The sequence below is a fragment of the Protopterus annectens genome, chromosome 1.part0 (genome assembly GCF_019279795.1).
Source record: "Protopterus annectens isolate FY-2018-M chromosome 1.part0, PAN1.0, whole genome shotgun sequence".
Classification (NCBI taxonomy): domain Eukaryota; kingdom Metazoa; phylum Chordata; order Ceratodontiformes; family Protopteridae; genus Protopterus; species Protopterus annectens.
In genome coordinates, this window is record NC_056725.1 from 177,729 (window position 1) to 185,379 (window position 7,651).

The 7,651-nt window shown below is 43.4% G+C and overlaps 1 protein-coding gene across 3 annotated transcripts in view; it reads left to right on the forward strand.

Annotated features, from left to right (window-relative positions):
- CCDC97 (coiled-coil domain containing 97) overlaps positions 1 to 7,651 on the forward strand; it is a 745,255-nt gene that overhangs the window by 86,221 nt on the left and 651,383 nt on the right. The window lies entirely within an intron of this gene.

Sequence of the window (7,651 nt, forward strand, 5' to 3'; positions counted from 1 at the left end):
AGAACTACAACAGATGCCCACGAATGGATGCTGCATCCGGACATCTTCAAAACCATCACAAGAGAATGGGGATTACCACAAATAGACTTGTTTGCATCCCCATTCAATCACCAGTTGAAGAAATTCTGCACGAGGACTTACCACCCACTTGCTTGGAAGGTGGACTCCCTATCCTTCAGTTGGAAAAACCTGACAGCATACGCATTCCCACCACTTCCTTTGATGCACAAGGTGCTTCTCAAGATCAAAGAGGAACGTCCGAGGATCATTCTGATAGCCCCAGACTGGCCAAGACAACATTGGTACCCACTGCTGAGGAGCATGTCCCGGGAACAAATATGGAAACTGCCCCTGATCCCATTACTGCTGACACAGAACAACTACAACATTCTGCATCCAAACCTAAAAACTCTGCAGCTAACTGCCTGGAACATTACATAACAGAAATTAACCCAAATTTATCCCAAAGGGTTAAAGACATAATCCTGGAGGCTCGTAGACCTTCAACAAGAAAGAATTATGCAGCAAAATGGAAAAGATATCTCATCTGGAGTACTGCAAAGGGGCAAGATGTGACACTGGTGAACATAGCCAACATCCTGGAGTACTTGGCGGAGCTCTTCCATACAGGCCTGTCCTATTCCTCCATCAAGATACATGCATCAGCTATTTCAGCAGAATACAGCTTGGATCCTCCTGTCTTCTCGCATCCTCTGCTCAGACAGTTTCTGAGAGGAATTAAAAATGTAAAACCTCCCAGGAAACCTCCATTGCCAGCATGGGACTTGAACTTTGTGCTGGAAAAACTGACTCTACCTCCTTTCGAACCAGCAGCTACAGCAGAATTGCAATACTTATCCTGGAAGACTGCTTTCCTGCTGGCAATAACTTCAGCAAGAAGGGTCTCTGAACTACAGGCATTAATGGCAGTACAACCCTTCCTGGTCTTCCATCAAGATAGAGTGTCCATGAGAACAAATCCTACATTTATGCCTAAGGTGGTATCCAGAGTCTCTTTAAATCAGGCTATCCACCTTCCTACATTCTTCCCCAATCCACAGAACAGGGAGAAAAGCTCTTACATACCTTGGATGTACACAGACAATTACGCTACTACCTGGACAGGACAAAAACAATAGAAAAACTGACCAGCTTCTGGTAGCATATGCAACAGGAAAGGAAGGAAAACCAATTTCTAAACAGACAATCTCCAAATGGATAGGAAATTGCATTAGATTTTGTTACTCCTACCATGGAAAGAAAACTCCAGAGAACATCAGGCCTCACTCCACAAGGGCTACAGCCACTACCACAGCTTTCTTACGAGGAGTGGCTACCAAGGACATTATAGAGGCTGCTACTTGGACCTCCGTGCATACATTTGCCAAGCATTATAACTTACCTCTATACTCTAGATCCCGTGCTGGTTTTGCCACTGCTGTTTTGCAAGGGATCCTGACTACACCATAATCTACTCTCATTTCCTCCTCCCCTAGTTTAGCTATGGTATTCTACCCATTTGTAAAGACTGCAGATGCATCCTTGAAGGACATAGTACAGTTTTGTACCTACCATAAATGTAGATGTCCGAGAGGAATGCATCTGCAGTCAGGATTACCCACCCTCCTTCCCATCTGAGGTACTCCTAGGGTACTTACCAATCTTCAGCTAGCTTGGGGGGGATCTATTATGGTGTATTTGTTTGTATATATGTACATACATGCTTATTTTGTGTGTTTGCTCTCTACTATTTGGAAACTTTGGCATTTACCCAAATTTAGCCATCCAAGAGGGCACCTGGCATCTGGGGCAAGAAACACTGAGGAAAATGGCGTCGGCTGATGCCTTTATACCCGAATGACTGCCGCAATGACGTCGGGTGAAGTGCGACACCAGCCGAAGCCAGACCCAGACTTTGGAATCCGGCCGACCGAAGGGCTGCCTGACGACAGGACAACCCATTTGTAAAGACTGCAGATGCATTCCTCTCGGACATCTACATTTATGGTAGGTACAAAACTGTACTATTTTTCAGCTCTCCTTTTCTAAATTGTATAAGGATTTTTTTCCTCATCCAGTTTTGGCAAAAAACAGAGTAAACAGAACAGAATTTGGGTAAACAGATGTTTAAGAAGTGGCAAGGAGATTCCAAAAAGATGTCTCAAACCTCCCAAAACCAAGGACACTCCAACACGTCTGAATGACTGTTCAAGAGAGCTTGTGACCCCCTCCCACCCTGGTGCTCTTTTCTCTTCCAAAAAGTCTGAATCTCCATTTTCCTCATTGGTAATAGATTGTTCCAGATAAATGAGTTCTGAAAATCATTCATTAGGGTTACAAATGGCAGTGGGAGGAAATTCCTCCTTTCCAGGGGATCATTCCTTATCGGTGCAGATCAGACTATTTTATTTCCACCTGTTCTTCTTCACGTACTGTCCCAAGGAGTGATAGAACCAGTTCCTCCTTCCCAGGTTGGGAAGGGGTTTTATTCAAGGATGTTCCTAGTCCCAAAGAAAGAAGACGCTCAGACTAGTTCTGGATCTTTCTTTCCAGAGTTGTTTGTGATAGTGCCTAAATTCAAAATGATACCACTTTACAAGCTGTTGCCTCTTCTTCCTCTTTCAAGTTTCCTGGTAACACTAGATTTAAAAGATGCTTTTTATCACCTTTCTGTTCATCCAGACTTCAGGTGTTTCTTAAGGTTTTGTATTTAAATCACACTATCGGTTCTTTGCCTTACCCTTTGGATTATCCACTGCACCATGAGTGTTTCCAAAGTGTCTAGCTCCAGTTATAGCTCATTGCAAGCTACAAGGTATCTACATTTTTCTGAATTTATATGACTTGCTTATCTTTGCAGAGTCTTTTTGAAAAATGTCAAGAATCTTTTGTTGTCTCTCTCTCTGGTGAAAGCTCTCTTGCACAAGCCAAGTTGGGATTCCAAGAGAACATTCTAAAGTTTTTTTTTTTGACTCGCTCACACGATTATGTCCCTGGGATGTAAAATAAACACCTCAGTTAAAGAGCTTTTCTTTCACAGGAAAAATAGATCTTTATTTAGTTCAGTTTTTTATTTCAAAGTTTTTCCACTCAGACTTCAGCCACTGCGAGGGAACACTTCATAGGTTGGTACTGGGCTATCTGCTCGAAGGCATATATTAGCCCAGCCACATTGTGCAGTATTCACCACCCCTTTAGTAGTTCCATGGACCCTTGTACTAGCAGCTAGTACCCTTGGCCCCTATCTAGTAGTGCTGTTGGTGTGATTCCCCAGTGTGAACTTTCTGTTACCCATCCACTCATCAAGGTTCCTCTTGAAGAGTGATAGGGAGGGGCTCTGTCTTTTATATAGATTGGGACCTTGTTCCATAGTAAGGGAAGTCTCTGCGAAGGGAATCTATCCATCCAGCATGTTCTATTCATTGTTGTGTTGAGGTTTATATCCCTAGAGATTGTAGCTCGAGTAGATTTGGTTTTGCTAAGATGGAGCATGTTCAACAATTCTGGGTTGGACATGGCTCTGTACGTTAGACAGAGATTGCCTCTGAGAAAGCGGTATGCAACAGAGAACAGTCTTAGATTTTTCAATCGTGCTGCATAGGGCAACTGTTTGAGGCCAGTAATCCTCTTGGTTAGGTACCTTTGTGGTCTCTTCAGCTGCTGGAGATGTCTAGCCAGGTACATTCCAATTGGTGCATTGTACTCAATAATGGGTCTGATGAGGGAAGAGTAGAGGGGCACCATTACATCCTTAGATCTTGATGTGAACCCTTTTGTGATCAGATGGGTCACGTAGAAGGATTTTCTAACCACTTTGGCAACATGGTTATCAAAGGAAAGCTGACTATCTGCTTGGGTCCCTAGATCCCTTATTTCTTTTTCAGATTTCAGGGGATTACCTCCTATGTTGTAGTTTGCGGGTACTCTGTTTTTTCCAAAGGGGATTACTACGCATTTTTTGCATTTAGCTTGAGACCATGGCTTTTACACCATGCATCAGTCTCATTTAGGCCCTTCTTGAGGATCTCCATGTCGGCTGGAGACTCTCTTATAGCACCCAGTTTGCAGTCGTCCGCAAACTTAGTCAGCCACAGCCCTTCCGTGCTTGCCTGTACTTCTGAGAAGTATATGCCAAGCAGGAGGGGCCCCAGGACATAGATGCCGCTACTCTTACTTTATGGGATCTGTCTGAGAGCCAGTTTGCGATCCATCTTGTGACATAAGGGTTTATGCCCAGGCTGGTGAGCCTATCAATAATACCTGAATGGGGAATGGTGTCATATGCTTTAGCAAGGTCAAGGTAAGCAGTGTGTACCTCCTTTCCCTTATCTATAGCCTGAGTAACTGTCTCAAAGAAATCCACCAGGTTCAGGAGGCATGATCTGCCCTTGAAGCCGAACTGTGTGGGGTCCAGCAACTGGAGGTTCCCAATCTCTCCATTTGAGTTCCATAATGATTCGCTCCATAGCCTTACAGATCAGACTGGTCAGACTTATTGGTTGGTAGTTCCCAGGGTCAGTTCTGGCCCCACCCTTGTGTAGCGGGACCACCATTGCCGTGCGCCATTCTATGGGCACATATCCTGTGGAGAGGCTGAGACTGAACAGGGTATTAAGATGCAGGGTTAATTCCTTTTGGAGCTCGCGTATGACACAGCCTGGGACACCATCTGGTCCCATGGAGGCAGTGTTTAGCTTTAGATAGAGCCTTGTTAACCAACGTATCGGTAATAATTGGACTTACACAATCCCCTAGAATGGTAATAGGCCCTGTAGGTGGTGGTGGGGGGGATTTGCACTGAACCTGTCAGCCAAGATGTTGGCAATGTCAGAAGGGTCAGTGTATTTTGTTCCATTTTGCACTAGCTCAGAACAGACCTGAGTGTTGCCATTTAGGTTTTTGACGTAGCCATAGAAGGCCTTATGGTTATCCTTGGCAACTTTCTTTTCAAAATTAGCTTTAGTTGACTTGATGAGGGCCCTCAGTTTCTTACTAATGCTGATCAGGGATGATTTTTCTACTTGAGATTTGGCCTTTTTTTGTATAAGACGACTCCTTTTATTGTAAAGTTTGCTTATGGCCGGGGTCCACCAGACTGGTTTCTTCTTGCTTGAGGAAGGAGTCTTGATTTTATTTGGGATAGCATGGTCCATGCAATCCTGAAGATGCATATAGAGTGCCTTGTTGTAGGATTCCGCATCCTGGATATCATTATCCTTCTGCAAGGGAATAGTGAAGCTTTCCACTTCGGATGCAAGTAGTTTGAAGTTTGCTTTGGAAAGGTTTTTGACTATGGTTTCTTTGATTGGGGGAGGTGGAGGAGTGAGGATGTCCAGGGTTATCAGTTTGTGGTTGATTCTGACCAAGGAGGGGGTGATAACGGGTGTGGTACAATGGGCGCTCATATTTGTGATTATTAAATCCAATATGTTGTCCCCTCTAGTGGGGGAACATACTAGTTGTTCAAGGGCATTTGAATTTATAAATTCTATGAATCGCTGAGCATAGGAGTTGGAACATTGGTAGTTCGCCCAGTCTATACCAGGGTAGTTGAAGGTAGGATGATTATGGGTCTCATGGTATCTATGATTCTAATGATACCCCTGACAAGACTCCATATGAGAAAGATACAGTGGTATCTGAAATCTCTGGCCCCAGCATTAACATCCTGTATCTCTTCAGATCCTAGTACTGGGGTTTATCATAAGTGAAATAACTTGATGGAGTCAACCGATATCCTTAAATCAAGGTCTCCCATTCTCCCTTCCTTTTCCGAAACGGTCACCACTGATGCTTCAGACATTGCTTGGAATGCAGTTTCAGGAGAGAGAAAAGTGCTTGGGATGTGTTCATAGGTTCATAGATTAGTATTAAACTAACTGCCTTTGCGAGCCATTTTAAGCCTAGCCAATTAATCCCTTGTGAGACTCGAACCCTGCATCTTGTGTTTGTAAGGCAGACACCTTAACCATTAGGCCACCCGCTCCCTCTCTCTTGAGTCCTGTTGTGACGCCAAGGACAGAAGCAAGCACATAAATATCAAGGAGATTCTTGTCCTGATCAAGGCACTCAATTCTTCCAACCATCTTTGGTCCCCGGGTCCTGTTCAAGTGGTTACAGGCAATACCACAGTGATGTGGTACACCAGCAAGCAAAGAAGAACCAGATATCATACCTTCTTTGTAGAGTCGCTGTGTTAGCTTGGGATATAGCTTTCACAGCAGAGTCTCACTCTACAGGCATTCTACTTTCCGTCCAAGCAAAATTGTGTTGCACACAAACTGAGCAGGAAAGGGGCTGACCCTTATGAAAGGAAACTAGTTTCGGGGATTTTCCAAGATTTGATACATCTGTGGGGAATTCATCAAGTAGACCTCTCCTCCTCCTCTCTGATAAATCAACTGGTAAAATTCTGTTCCAGCATTCCATGCGAGAAGGCCTGGAAGATGGATGCCTTTTCTTTTCTTTGGACAGAAATGCTCCTGTATGCATTTCCACCCTTTCCACTAATATCCAGGATACTTCTTAAAATTCAGAAGGAATCCCTCAGGGTTATTGTGGTGACTCCTTTCTGGCACCAGCAGCTGTGGTTCTCCCATCTTTTGGAAATGGTGAGAGGTAATTACCACAAGCTTCCTCACAGAATAGATCTACTCGCATAAGAACAGGGGTTTTTGATACACCCCAACATCAGTAATCTTCAGTTGACTTCCTGGATAATGGGGTCTTAATTCCTTAAGTACTAATGGAGGCAAAAAATTCTGCTACTAGAAAATCATATATTAGTAAATGGAAAAAGTTTGCTAGCTGGTGCCAGCAATCTAACCAGCATCCATTCAGGGCTAGTTGTTCTCTGGTTTTACAATATTTGTGTGGGTTACTATCCTAGGGCTTCTTTCAAGATTCATTTGTCAGCCATTTCAGCATGTCTGCTCATGGATCTTCCTCTTTCAAGGCAGTCACATGTCAAAATGTTCTTGAAAGGGGTTTTGCATAAGAGGACTCCAAGTAAACCTGTGCTCCCTTCTTGGGATCTTAATTTTGTGTTAGTGACACTAATACGTAATCCATTTGAAAAGGTTAATCTGGCTGACTTGAGATGCATATCATGGGAAAACTGTTAATGATTGCTCTGACCTCTGCAGGAAGGGCATCTGAGTTGGAAGCTCTTATGGTGAATCAACCCTAACTCGTTTTCTGCAAGAACATGGTTTCTTTGAGAACTTATCCTTCTTTTATGCCTAAAGTGGTATCTGAGTTTACTTTGTCAAACTATCCAGCTCTCCTTTTTCTTTCCTGATTCTAAAAATGAGGGAGAAAGGGTACTCCATACCTTGGTTCTCCACATACAGCTCTAGTACTACCTTGACAGAAGTAAATCTTTCTTATCATCGGATCAATTGTTCATTTCTTGTGAAAGTAAGAAGAGGAGACAACCAGTATGAAAACAGACTATTTCCAAATGGTTGTCTAAGGCTATTATATACTCACTATGGCAAATGGAAAGGGTTGGATTATACAAGTATTCCAGAAGCTAGTACTTGGTCCTCTGTGCATATTTGTACGAAACACTGTAAGCTGGATTCCTTCTGTAGGTCTAGATCATGCTTTGGGATCATTCTCTAGGGTCTCCTGAACTCTTCTCCTTCTA